At 39.2% G+C, this 15,312-nt stretch overlaps 1 protein-coding gene across 7 annotated transcripts in view; it reads left to right on the top strand.

The window, feature by feature from the left end:
* Positions 1 to 15,312, top strand: part of C1QTNF7 (C1q and TNF related 7) — a 125,544-nt gene that overhangs the window by 95,382 nt on the left and 14,850 nt on the right. For 2 of the 7 annotated variants that reach the window (XM_060148490.1, XM_060148491.1), the window contains exon 2: positions 13,335 to 13,475. The exons of the other annotated variants lie outside the window; for them this stretch is intronic. The gene's annotated coding sequence lies outside the window, so the exon portion shown is untranslated. The remainder of the gene's footprint in view (positions 1 to 13,334; positions 13,476 to 15,312) is intronic. 7 annotated transcript variants of the gene reach the window in all.

Raw genomic sequence — 15,312 nt, 5'->3', positions numbered from 1 at the left:
GCCAAGTTCAGGACATTGGTCCACCAGAGACCTCCCGGCCCCATGTAACATCAAATGGAGAAAGCTCTCCCAGAGATCTCCATCTCAACGCTAAGACACAGGCCCACTCAACGACCAACAAGCTACACTGCTGGACACCCCATGCAAAACAACTAGCAAGAGAGGAACTCAAATCCACCCATTAGCAGAGAGGCTGCCAAAAATCATAATAAGTTCACAGAAACCTGAAAACACACCACTGGACATGGTCCTGCCCACCAGAAAGACAAGATCCAGCCTCATACACCAGAACACAGGCATCAGTCCCCTCCACCAGGAATCCTACACAATGCACTGAAAGAAAAGTACCCACTGGGAGCAGACACCAAAAACAATGGGAACTACAAACCTGCACCCTGCAAAACAGAGACCCCAAACACAGTAAGTTAAGCAAAATAAGATGACAAAGAAACACACAGCAGATGAAGGAGCAAGGTAAAAACCCACCAGACCAAAAAATTGAAGAAGAAATAGGCAGTCTACCTGAAAAAGAATTCATAATACTGATAGTAAAGATGATCCAAAATCATGGAAATAGAATGGAGAAAATAAAGGAAACTCTTAACAAGGACCTAGAAGAACTGAAGAGCAAACAAACAATGATGAACAACACAATAAATGAAATGAAAAATTCTCTAGAAAGAATCAATAGCAGAATAACTGAGGTACAAGAACAGATAAGTGACCTGGAAGATAAGATAGGGGAAATAACTACTGCACAGAAGAATAAAGAAAAAAGAATGAAAAGAATTGAGGAAAATCTCAGAGACCTCTGGTACAACATTAAATACACCAATATTTGAATTAGAGGGGTCCCAGAAGAAGAAGAGAAAAAGAAAGGGACTGAGAAAATATTTGAAGAGATTGTAGTTGAAAACTTCCCTAATATGGGTAAGGAAATAGTCAATCAAGTCCAGGAAGCACAGAGAGTCCCATACAGGATAAATCCAATGAGAAACAAGCCAAGACACGTATTAATTAAACTATCAAAAATTAAATACAAAGACAAAATATTAAAAGCAGCAAGGGAAAAATAACAAATAACACACAAGGGAATCCCCATAAGGTTAACAGCTGATCTTTCAGCAGAAATGCTAGAAGCCAGAAGGGAGTGGCAGTACATATTTAAAGTGATGAAAGGGAAAAACCCACAACTAAGATAACTGTACCCAGCAAGCATCTCATTCAGATTTAATGGAGAAAGTGAAACCTTTACAGACAAACAAAAGTTAAGAGAATTCAGCACCACCAAATCAGCTTTACAACAAATGCTAAAGGAACTTCTCTAGGCAGGAAACACAAGAGAAGGAAAAGACCAACAAAAACAAAACAATTAAGAAAATGGTAATAGGAACATACATATCAATAATTACCTTAAGTGTAAATGGATTAAATGCTCCAACCAAAAGACATAGACTGGCTGAATGGTTACAAAAACAAGACCTGTATATATGCTGTCTGGGACACATACAGACTGAAAGTGAGGGGATGGAAAAAGTATTCCATGCAAATGGAAATCAAAGGAAGCCTGGAGTAGCTATCCTCATATCAGACAAAATAGACTTTAAAATAAAGACTACTACAAGAGACAAAGAAGGACACTACATAATGATCAAGGGATCAATCCAAGAAGAAGATATAACAATCGTAAATACTTATGCACCCAACATAGGAGCACCTCAATACATAAGGCAAATGCTAATAGCCATAAAAGGGGAAATTGGCAGTAACACAATAATAGTAGGGGAGTTTAAAACCCCACTTTCACCAATGGAAAGATCATCCAAAATGAAAATAAATGAGGAAACACAAGCTTTAAATGATACATTAAACAAGACAGACTTAATTGATTTTTTTAGGACATTTCAACAACAAACAGCAGATTACACTTTCTTCTCAAGTTCTCATGGAATATTCTCCAGGATAGATAATATCTTGGGTCACAAGAGAAGCCTTGGTAAATTTAAGAAAACTGAAATCATATCAAGTATCCTTTCCAACCTCAACACTATGAGACAAGGTATCAATTAGCAGGAAAAACATCTGTAAAATATACAAACACGTGGAGGCTCAACAGTGCACTACTAAATAACCAAGAGATCACTGAAGAAATCAAAGAGGAAACCAAAAAGTACCTAGAAACAAATGACAAAGAAAACACGACAACCCAAAACCTATGGGATGTGGCAAAAGCAGTTCTAAGAGGGAGGTTTATAGCAATACAATCCTACCTCAAGAAACAAGAAAATTCTCAAATAAAAAAACCTAACCTTACACCTAAAGCAGTTAGAGAAAGAAGAATTAAATAAACCCCAAAGTTAGGAGAAGGAAAGAAATCATAAAGATCAGATCAGAAATAAATGAAAAAGAAATGAAGGAAACGATAGCATAGATCAAAAAACTAAAAGCTGGTTCTTTAAGAAAGTAAAAAAGTTGATAAACCATTAGCCAGACTCATCAAGGAAAAAAGGAGAAGACTCAAATCAACAGAATAAGAAATGAAACAGGAGAAGTAACAAATGACATTGCAGAAATACAAAGGATCATGAGAGATTACTACAAGCAACTATATGCCAATAAAATGGACAACCTGGAAGAAATGGACAAATTCTCAGAAAAACACAACCTTCTGAGACTGAACCAGGAAGAAATAGAAAATATAAACAGACGATCACAAAAACTGAAATTGAAACTGTGATTAAAAATCTTCCAACAAACAAAAGCCCAGGACCAGATGCCTTCACAGGCGAATTCTATCAAACATTTAGAGAAGTTTGAAAACATTATCGTTTTCAAACTCTTCCAAACTCTTTCAGTTTGAAAACATTATCGTTTTCAAACTCTTCCAAAATATAACAGAGGGAGGAACACTCCCAAACTCATACTACCAGGCCACCATCACCCTGAACCAAAACCAGACAAAGATGCCAAAAAAGAAAACTACAAGCCAATATCCCTAATGAACATAGATGCAGAAATCCTCAACAAAATACTAGCAAACAGAATCCAACAGCATATTAAAAGGATCATACACCATAATCATGTGAGGTTTATGCCAGGAATGAAAGGATTCTTCAATATATGCAAATCAATCAATGTGATAAACCATATTAAAAAACTGAACGAGAGGGCTTACCTGGTGGTGCAGTGGCTGAGAGTCCGCCTGCCGATGCAGGGGACATGGGTTCATGCCCTGGTCTTGGAAGATCCCACATGCCATGGAGTGGCTAGACCCATGAGCCATGACCACTGAGCCTGCGCATCCGGAGCCTGTGCTCTGCAATGGGAGAGGCCACAACAGTGAGAGGCCTGCGTACCACAAAACAATAAAAATAAAAATAAAAACTGAAGGAGAAAAACCATATGATGATCTTATTAGTTGCAGAAAAAGCTTTTGACAAAATTCAACACCCATTTATGATAAAAAAAAAAAACCTCCAGAAAGTAGGCAGAGAGGATAATACTTACCTCAACATAATAAAGGCCATATATGACAAACCCACAGCCAACATCATTCTCAATGAGGAATAATTGAAACCATTTCCCATAAGATCAGGAACAAGACAAGGATGCCCACTCTCACCACTATTATTCAACATAATTTTGGAAGTTTTAGCCACAGCAATCAGAAGAAAAAGAAACAAAAGAATCCAAATCAGAAAAGAAGCAGTAAAGCTATCACTGTTTGCAGATGACACGATGCTATACATAGAGAATCCTAAAGATGCTATGAGAAAACTACTAGAGCTACCAGCTCTACTACCAGCTACCTCATGTGCTCTTGGTAAAGAATAAGTAAGAAATGCATATAAAGCACTTAGGACAGTGCCCTGCCATAATAAAACTCCTGATAAATGGTAACTATTATTTATTTTCTATTATTCAATGATACGGCATCTCAGAAACAACTTTAAGTGTCCATCAATGGATTAATGGATAAAGAAAATGTTATATATATATATAATATATATATATTATATATATATTATATATATATATACATACACACACAATGGAATACTAATTAGGCGTATAAAAATGAAGGAAATCTTACCATTTGCAACAACATGTATGGACCTTGAAGGCATTATGCTAAATGAAATAAGTCAGACAAAGAAAAACAAATACAGTATGATCGCACTTCTACATAGAATCTTAAAAAAAAAATAAAAATGAACTCAGAGATACAGAGATCAGATTGATGGTTGCCAGAGGCAGGGATGGGAGGTAGGTGGAATGGGTGAAGGGGGTCAAAAGGCACAAACTTTCAGCTATAAGATAAATAAACCTGGGATGAAATATACAGCATGGAAACTATAGTTAATAATACTGTATTGTATATTTTAAAGTTGCTAAGAGAGTAGATCTTGAAAGTTCTCATCACAAGAAAAAAAATTTATAACTATGGATGGTGCTAGATGTCAACTAGACTTACTGTGGTGATCATTTTGCAATATATGCCTATATGAAACCATTATTTTGTACATCTGGAGCTAATAAAATGTTATGTGTCTGTTATATGTCAATTTTAAGAACACACACACAACACCAGAAAATAAAAATTAAAAAAAACAGAGATACAGAATCTCTCATATGCCAAATATTTCTCAGGGAAATGTGCAAATTGAAGTCACTGCTACAAGAAGCATAGAAGTGGTAAAGCAAACACACAAAGTTTTGGTTCCTGTGGTTTGCCTTCCAGGTTAGGTTTTCCCCTGACCTCACCTTTCCGTCTGCACCATGGTGGGGATGGAGGTGGCCATGCCCAGCTGCAATGAGATCCTTCCCCAGGACTGACAGGCTTCATTCTGTGCCTGTTGACTCTTAAGTGCCCAAGACAACGCAGATCACTCTGTTAGCCTTCTCATCCCAAGATTCCAGGACTCTCTAACATTTTAAAAACGTATGGACACCAAGCGGGGGAAAGGAGGGGTGGGATGAATTGGGAGATTGGGATTGACATATATACACTAACTAATGTGTATAAGATAGATACCTAATGAGAACCTGCTGTATAGCACAGGGAACTCCACTTCCCTGTACAGTAGAAACTAATACAACATTGTAAAACAACTATACCCCAATAAAAACATAAATAAAAAATAAAGATGATGCTAGTTCTCTCGTGTTTCCTAAACAATCTTAGGATGGTATGACAGGTTATGTTAGTAAAAGCCAAACATTGCACGTGGCAGCATTATCACCCATCCTTGACATGTGGCAGGACTAAAGGCCAGCTCTGCACTGTAGTCTTTCCTGGAACACACGGACCCACAGACAGACCTTTACTGGGCTCAAAACTTCTTGGAATTTCTTTAACAAGTCATCAGAGAGCTCCCCTGTGGACGCTGAAAACTTCACTGAGAAAGCTTGAGACTACATAAAATTACATTTCGCAACTTTTAGTGCACAGTGTAGCAGTTTGTGAGTAGAGTGCTTTTAAGACATTTTAAACTACTCTAAAGTAAGCCTATTTTTGGTTAAAAGTCTCAATGGCTGATGAAGCAGCACGGTGTCAATCACTCTGTTATTTATTATCCAAGATGATAATAATTCCTAGGTTTTCCTGAAATAGTTATGAAATAGATGATATGATGTGTGGAATTTGCTTCTAAACATACCAAATGCAGGGGCAAGGGATTAGTTGAGTAGGGGTATCAATGAAATTATATTCCTCTCAGTAACTATTGAGCTGGTGGTGGGTACACAGCAACTCATTTTCCATTTGGTCTCTACTTTTGTGTATGCTCAAAATTTTCTGTAATTTTTTAGAATGTTCTTATGATTTAAAATATAAGAAGTGATATTTGTGGTAGAAAGATGAGAATCAAGTATTATGATCTGCGATAATACTACCATGTTAACTCTCAATTATCCACAGTAATAGGTGTTTATGTGTATGAAAAATACTGCAGTGTCTTCTCTGTGTGAAGTCAGGAATCAGGTCCTGGTAACTAGCTGTGCTGTACAGAGGAGAGAATCTTACAGGGGACCTGAGTTCTAACTCTGGTCTTATCCATAAATGGGGCCTTTGGAAGAGTCACTTTTCACTGAAGGTATTTTCTTCTCTATAAAATGGGAAAATCAGGCAGATGCCCTCAGAGGGCATCTTCCTTCCCTAATGACTTGAAATTCTCACTGGAGTGAGTTCCAAGGCATTAGAATCCTGTCTTCCTCTTTCAGCTCCTCATCTCCAGGGCCTGCGGTGGCACCTGGCACAGGTAGAGGTCATGACATTTGTTCATTCAATGAGTGTGTGAATTGCCTTTTTTTAAATATGCAAACCACTTTTCTCACAAGAACTTACATCTTCTCAACAATGAAAGCAGATTCAGTTCATAAGCCAAATGAAGTCTGTATAGCTTATTGAAGTCACCTCAATGAGAGGCAGGAAAATGGCAGCGAGCATCACCTCTATTTGTATCAACTTCATTATTGTAACAGACTGGGGTTGAGGGAGAGTTGGCAGCCTGCCCCATAAAACCCTGCTCACAGCCTTTCAGGATAAAGACCAGAACCTTCCAAACCCAGCAGGGCCCTGCTAGTTCCAGGCATACCCTCCAGGCATATGCTCTCCTTTGCTCTTTTCAATGACCTTCTTTCAAAATCATCCTATTCCACCTCAGGGCCTTTGCACATGGCATTCCCTCAGCCTGGAAGTGTTTTCTAATTTCTCTTCCTGGTTAATGACTGTTCCCCTTTTATATTTCAGGTCACATGTCATTTCTTTAGACAAGCCCTAGGTCTCAACTAGGTTGCCCTGCTTAAACACTCCCATAACACCCTTTACTTTCCCTTCAGAAAACACTTTCCAGAGTTTCCTGAATTTATTAAATGATCGTCTATGTCTTAAATATGATATAAATAAGAAACAACTTCACTTTTCTCCCATCACTTTTTCTAGTCAAATCCTGTTGGATCTTTTTCTCTGCCCTTTCATGACAACTCAGGCAAATTCCTTAGCTTTCTGGTCACTTTGAATGACATGAACAATCTTGTTGGTCAATTGTGACTCATTTTCAGACATTAAAAAGACAAATCTAAATCAACACCTCAATATCACATCCAATAGAAAGCTTGTTCTTTTCCAAGTCTTCAGCTCAGAATGTTATGCTTTTCACTCTTCCCCCATCTCCTACCTCTCCTTCTACTTTGGGCATGTCCAGAGTCAGATAAGAAGGGAGGAGAATTAGAAAAATGTGACCAAAGTATGTTTACTTAATAGGTACTGGTATGGTTCTTTTCTGGCTGCCGATACCTGCTTGGTGCTCCAGGTATTCAACTGCTGGCTCTCTCTGGTTGAAAATTTCCCGTAGCCATTAGAGGCTTTCTGAGGGAACTCCACGCTTTACAATTTCCTAATATGGGTGATAAAGTCCTTGGGTGATACCCTGCTTTGCCCCCATACCATCCTCAGCTTCTGCAGTCAGTGGTATGCTAGATGGCTTCTTACTGGCTTCCTCATCCTAGAAGGACTCCCTCCTGGCTCAAGAGGTCCCACCTAAATGGCCCAATCCCAGTTGCCATCCTCAGTGTCATCTGCCTCTTGGGAAATTCATACATCCTTGCCTCATCAATAGCTGCTTTTATACTGCTCTCTCTTCTCCAGACAGCCTTCTGCCTTCAGAATTCTCTAATTTCTATGATCACATAAGACATCAAACTTTAGGGGTAGCTCAAGCTTCCCCACATTTCTCTGATCCCATGAGAATTGCAAGGCTTTCAGTTTCACAGTTCAGTTAATATACAACCGGTGAACAAAGTGGTTTCTTTCTTGCAGGCACCTCTGATACTATCAGTAATCTCTTGGAGTCCTTGCCACTAGTCTGGGAGTTGGGGAGGGGGTATTATTCCTCCATCTCCTCCCTCATAGGAAGGGAGAGGAGAGGTCCTTGGCACTCCCTTATCAGCTAATGACTCTCTACCTTGATAGCTCCCTTCAACCATTCATCCTTTTTGAATTTCTAGTTTTCTTTTATGTGGGTAAAAGTGGACTATAGCTAATATCAGATCCAGCTGGTTTTTGGCAAGTCTTAAATGGATGTATGGGAACTGATTGCCCATTATTCTCTGCCTTGAGTGCTCAACTGAAACTCCAAGATGATGGAAAGTCCGAATTAACATCTGGTAAACATAGTCTTATGCTTATTTGATGAATGTCTGTCTTCCCTACTAGACTTTTTCTCTCTAAGGGTAAGAGCTCCATGTTTGCTCCCCATTGAATACCAAGATCAAGCACTCAGTATCTGGCATATAGTAGGAGCTCAATAAGTATGTAATGAGGTGATTAATAAAAGAACAGAATAAAAGAGTGAGAAGACCAGATCAGATTTATATCACTGACACTCCCTGGCTTGGAAGGACTAACAGAGGAGGCATCATTTGAGGAAAAGTAGATAAGGTAAAGATTCCCAATTTCTGACTGCCTATCAGAATTACCCATAGAGCTTTTGAAAAATATCAGTACCTAGAACTAATCCACTGGTGTGCTGATACAGTAGATCTAGTTAAGAATCCATGAGTTAAGGTGCATAAAAGAGATCCAAATAATGTTCTAGGAGGGTTCGAAGGAAGGGAAGGCTGTACCTGCTGAGAGTATCAGGGAGGCTTTCTGGAGAAAGCAATGCATAAGGAGGACAAAAGTGAGCATATGTAGAAAAGGGCATGGGAAGGACATGGCCAACAGGGACTTGTAAGCAAGAGGAGATGATATAAGCAAGGCACTGAGGCTAGAAAGACAAGGTTAGATTCCCGCCCCAACCCAGTGCTATGGGAAGGAAGAGGAGGAGTCAGGCGTGCAATCCACCCACCTGCAAGCTGTGTGGATGCAGGAACCTGGTCTTGTAAAGTTAGAAACACCCTATGGGGATACATGGTACAGTGGTTAGGTGGGCCAACTGTGGATCAGCCTGCCCAAATTCCTCATCTACGAAGGGAGGATGATAAAATTACTCACCTCAAGAGGTTATGGTGAGGATTAAAGGAGAAAATGATGTCATGTCTTAGCACATAAGCTAGAACCTTCTTTTAAAAATAATTCTAGTACCGAGAATTGGCTTATATATATTCCCAGTGCTGTGCTGATCTAGCTTAGACCGGCTAGCAAGGGCCAACTCCACACAACTTTGCATTTAGTGAATATCAGGTTGGTAGCTTGAAATTGGCCATGATGGAAGTATTTACACCAAGGAAACTGACAAAGCTATTAATCTGTACCTGTTTCTTGAGAGCTGGTTCACCAGCACACTGTGAGATGCTCTGTGAACGTTGATTGGATTGATCTAGATTGAACTGAATTCAGTTGAAAAGTGAGTTAAGGCTACAGGAAAATAAGCACAAGCTGAGAGGAGAAAAAAATGTCTGCCTAGAAAAGACAGAATAAGACCTTGGCCTCGACATGAGTGGCAGGTGTAAATGGAACCCGACTTTTTTACTTTAAGCCAATACTTCCTTCAGCATATTTTTCTACCCACTTTTTTTTTTTTGCTACTGTCTCTAAAATAAGTGTGAAAATGATGAGTGAAATAGGCAATAACAAGTTTTAGTAACATCTGAGGTCTGAATGCTCTAGGAGACAATTTCAAAGGTTTTATTCTCTCTGTGAAGAAGAGTAAATCCAGGAAGATATAGACTATAATAAGTTAGCTAAGATGAAAAATAATGAAGAAAAAATCAAATATTGCAGAACAGAAAAAATACAGTGATACTTTAATAATATAAGAAACCTTGCCATCGAACACTAAAGGGAATTTAAGGAAGTTATGAATGACACAGAAAAAGCAAATATGAACACCCGTAAATTGTGTCAACACTTGGTCAAGTTAAGACAGAAAAATAAGAACACATCTACCTCTTTTGGAGGTCAAAAAATTTACCCATTTCTAAGCTCTTTGATGGAGATTGTACCAATCCAAAGAAAAATGAATGAGAAAAGCCCTTTAAGAAGTCATCACTTACATGCACCCCAATATTCATAACAGCATTATTTACAATAGCCAAGAAATGGAAACAACCTAAGTGTCCATTGACAGATGAATAGATAAAGAAGATGTGGTATATATATACAATGGAATAGTACTCAGCCATAAAAAAGAATGAAATAATGCCATTTATAGCAACATGGATGGACCTACAGATTATCATACTAAGTGAAGTAAGTCAGAGAAAGATAAACATCATACAATATCACTTATATGTGAAACCTAAAAAAAGATACAAATGAAGTTATTTACAAAACAGAAACAGACTCACAGATATAGAAAATAAACTTATGGTTACCAAAAGGGAAAGGGAGGGGAGGGATAAATTAGAAGTTTGGGATTAGCAGATGCACACTACTCTACATAAAATAGATAAACAATAAGGTCCGACTATATAGCCAACTCCACACAACTTTGCATTTAGTGAATATCAGGTTGGTAGCTTGAAACTGGCCATGATGGAAGTATTTACACCAAGGAAACTGACAAAGCTATCAGGGAACTATATTCAATATCTTGTAATAAACTATAATGGAAAAATTCTGAGAAAAGAATATATGTATATATATAACTGAATCAATTTGCTGTACACCAGAAACTAACACAACATTGTAAATCAACTATACTTCAGTAAAAATAAAGTTATCCCTTGTATACAAATAAATGAACATATCCACAGGCTGACATCCCAGAAATTAAGATTATAAGGACTGCTATTCTAGTCCAGCCTTTTAGAAGACCTCAGAGGGGAGTGTGGGAAGATTACCTTCAAGTCAGATAGTCAGGGCCTTCCTACACAAGTCAGTGGGTTGTTCTGTGGTGTTAGGCTAGGAGTGAACTAATGAAAGAATTCAGCCTCTATGACCTATGTGCCAGTTCAAGTTCAAATATAGTCATGCCATTTTTCTTTCTTCCAATTAGTTCTCAGGATCCCATTTTTTTTTTATTATCAGGTAGACTAGTCAAGATCTAAATCCTCCCCTCCATGAATGATCTAAGAATTCTAGGGGCATTCTTGGTTCCAATGGGGTCATGTCTACTTCTATCCCAGGCAGAAAGTGAAAAACAAAAGTTTTGTTCACTAGTCTTGTTGCTTTAGCTGCCACCAAATTGCCACACTCTAATTGTGCAGAATCTAGTAGATGCTTGTCCATTTGTAGGAGATGCTCTCACTAACCCCGGTACTACCGCCTTACTAAGTTTTAATATAATGACCCTCTTAATTCTCCACTGTTCCCCAAAGGAGAGCTGTGATGACAGAATCACTGAAGACACACGAACTTTCAGCTTCATCCATGTACTCCACCAAAACCAGCCACCCCCAAATCCTTTAATGCTTTTGGCCCAGACTCCCAAGTACCTCCCTCTCAATTCCATTCTGTGGTCCACAGTATTTGTTCTTCACAGCAGGCTTTGGACCAAACCAACCCTGTCGTCCATGACTAATTTCTTTAAGTTTACATCATGGAAAGAAGGGGCCGGGTCCTTGGTTCCTTCCTTTCCAGAAGGCCCTGGATGCTTTAAGTAAATAACCTCAACACCTCTCCAGCCAAGGGTCCCTGAGAGGAAAACCTTCATCAAACCACTACCAAGTGCTTCCCTTTATGCGGAGAGTCACCTGAGTAACCTCTCTCAATATCAAGTACCCCCTTCCAGGTGACTTGTATCTCTACTTGTATGTAAGGTGTAGAGTGGCTGACATTACTTTTTAAGCTCCACCTCATGAGGCACAAGATGAGAGAATATTAAGAACGGTGAGAAAACTTAGAAATAATCAAGGACAACCAATTTATTTTTTTATATATTTATTGGAGTATAATTGCTTTACAATGTTGTGTTAGTTTCTGCTGTACAACAAAGTGAATCAACTATATGTATACATATATCCCCATATCCTCTCCCTCTTGAGCCTCTCTCCCACCCTCCCTATCCCACCCCTCTAGGTCCTCACAAAGCACCGAGCTGATCTCCCTGTGCTATGCAGCAGGTTCCCACTAGCCATCCGTTTTATATTCGGTAGTGTATAAATGTCAGTGCTACTCTCTCATTTTGTCCTAGCTTCCTCTTCCCCCCCACCGTGTCCTCAAGTCTGTTCTCTACCTCTGCGTCTTTATTCCTGCCCTGCCACTAGGTTCATCAGTACTGTTTTTTTAGATTCCATATATGTGTGTTAGCATACAGTATTTGTTTTTCTCTTTCTGACTTACTTTACTCTCTATGACAGACTCTAGGTCCATCCACCTCTTTACAAATAACTCAATTTTATTCCTTTTTATAGCTGAGTAATATAAGGACAGCCATTTTATTTTGAGGATGAGGAAACTCTCTCTGATTAAGGTCCTACTCTACTTTATCAAAAGATGTGCCTCACTTCTGTGCTCAAGGCATTATTTTTATGACTCTATGTTCGAACTCAGATTTTTGACAGCCAATAAATTCAAAAGACTATGTCCTCCAGATGGGAGGGTGGATAGCTAAGGCAAAATAAAGCCCACGAATATTCTTGGTCAAATTTGTGATTCGTGCCCATTTCCCCAACTGGAAGTATTTCTTTCAATTTGCATTCTTAATAGCTTGAGAAGAATGGTGGGGAAAGCAAGATAAAAACAAAATTTTTCAGTCACTCAGTTTCCATAAACACCATCATGAATTACATACTGCTCTTGTAAGGATATACATGAAGTTCGTATCAAAAGGACAAAAAGAAATTGATAGCACTGAAGATGAGTTGTCATAGGGTCTGGAGAACCATTCTGCCTTTTGAGTTGTGATCCATTCTCTATATGAACAAAGACCTATTAGTCTTCTGAAAATATCCAATCATTTATCCATTCAGAGAACAAAGAAAACAGCAGTACAGTATTCATCACCCTCTTTCATTTTGTAGCACATAGGATGAGGGACCATTTTCCTGCCGTATTTACCCAGAATAGGGACATCTTTCCTTGTTATCTCATGAGACACAATCCCACTTCCAGAATCTGAAGATTCTACATTGAAAATGCTAAAAAAGGGCATAACTTTTTTCTCTAAGTTAACAACTAATTTCCAGTCAGTGAGTAATTTTTTTCCTGAAACATCCACTCAGTGGAAAACAAATGAGGAGGGGAAAAAATTAAGTAAACAAATCTGAAAACGAGGCCACAACACACGGAGATGGAGGTGCCTCTACAGCTAACGGTCAAGAAAAGCAGGCACTTTCAGGTTTAACTCAAACAAAATCGAGGTTTTCAACTGGCCCTGATTGAGCCTCACCCAATGAATGACTTTCAGTGCCTCTGGCTCTTTGGGACTAACGGAGAGAATTATTTTTAGCACAACTATTTGGAAACCTCTGAGAACTTGGATCTGTTTTTCTGTCTGGTACCAAAGCAAGATTTTCTCTGAGCTCTCATGAAAGATCCTCAGGCTCTTGTGGATTTAGAATTCTGGAGCAACCCACCATCCCAGAGCAAGGTATGGTGTTTACTCTTTTTTTAGAATTTTGGCAGATGTGGCTGCAATGTCCTATTTCATTACGGTAGCTTTTGAGTTTATTAAACAGATGGCTCTGGAAGAAGAATCCATGAAACTGAAGACCTGGGTTCAAATCTCTGGTCTGACACTAGCTTTGTGACCATAAACAAGTTACCTGACTTCTCTGGACATTGGTTCCCTGTCCGACCTACCACAAAAGGGTCCTTGGGAAGATGATACAGGCTTAACGTTGCTCTGTAGATGACAAAATATTTGATAGATGTTAGAACAGATTACTGTTGTGCCATCGTAGCCTTTTACATACAGCAGATGGAGTTTATAAATTATGAAATGTTTATAAGAATAAATATTGATGAATATTTTCCTTCTTTCAACTTTTGTTGAGCCTCTACTGTAGATCAGTCTTTGTCCTAAATGTTTGTGATAGAGTTTGCATTTTGGTGGAGAAAAAGCAATAGTTAGTTATAACACAATGTGGTTGTGTGGCTATGCTGGGTGGAGTAGAGACAGGAGAAGGAAGGGACTTCATGGCCAACAGAAGAAGCTGTTCTGAGGAGGAAAACCAGGGCCCCAAAGGGAGAGCTGAGGAAGAACAAACAGAAGGCACTGGGGTGTGAGCAGCTCAGGTCTGATCCCGTCTTGCTCACAGTGAACTCCTAGTGCAGCCAGAGGAGGACAAACCCTGCTGTTGTGAAATCCCTTCCCCTGCAGGCCAAGGATATGTCTCGTTTTGGCCTCCATGGTTACCTATCCTCCTCCTAATGAATTCCAAGCAAAACACATTTTCAACTTGAATTAGTAATTGAGCCCTTTGCCATGAAGTAATGTTACAGTTTCCCTCACATGATGTCAGGGAAAACCCAAGTGTTTAGAGACAAAAGAGCTCAGTTCAAATCCTGCCTGGGCCATTTTTAGGGCTGTGTGGACTTGAACCCTCAGACTCTCCATTTTATTATTTGTAAAGTGAAGATAATAGCACCAACTTCATAAAAGTGGTGTGGGGATTGAGTAAATGGTGTCTTGAAAGCACAGTAATAAGAATACTAGTAGGTTCCATACATCCCAATTAATCTTTTTTTTTTTTTTTTTTGCGGTACGTGGGCCTCTCACTGTTGTGGCCTCTCGCGTTGCGGAGCACAGGCTCCGGACGTGCAGGCTCAGCGGCCATGGCTCACGGGCCTAGCCGCTCCGCGGCATGTGGGATCTTCCCGGACCGGGGCACGAACCCGTGTCCCCTGCATCGACAGGCGGACTCTCAACCACTGTGCCACCAGGGAAGCCCCTAATCTTTTTTTACTTAGTTTTTTTGTGGTAAAATATACACAACATAAAACTTGCCAGAGTATACAGTTCTACGGCATTAGGTACATTCACAACGCTGTACAACCATCACCACCATCCATCTCCAGAACTCTTCATCTTCCCCAACTGAAACTCTGTCTTCATTAAACACTCACTCATCATTTCCCCCTCCCTCCAGCCCTTGGTAATCACCATTCTATTTTCTGTCTTTACAATTTTGATTATTCTAGACACATCATATAAGTAGAATCATACAATATTTGTCCTTTTGTGACTGGGTTATTTCACTTGGCATCAAAGTCTTCAAGATTCACCCATGTTGTAATATGTGTCAAAAATATCTTCCTTTAAAAGCTGAATAATATTCCATTGTGTGTATGTGCCACATTTTGTTTAACCATTCATCTGTTGATGGACACTTGAGTTGCTTCCACCTTTTGGCTATTGTGAATAATGCTGCTGTGAATATGGGTATACAAACATGTTTGAGCTCCTGCTTTCACTTCTTTTGGGT

This window comes from Lagenorhynchus albirostris, chromosome 4, assembly GCF_949774975.1.
Source record: "Lagenorhynchus albirostris chromosome 4, mLagAlb1.1, whole genome shotgun sequence".
Lineage (NCBI taxonomy): Eukaryota > Metazoa > Chordata > Mammalia > Artiodactyla > Delphinidae > Lagenorhynchus > Lagenorhynchus albirostris.
Note: the sequence above shows the minus strand (reverse complement) of the source record. Positions and strands in the feature narration are given on the sequence as shown.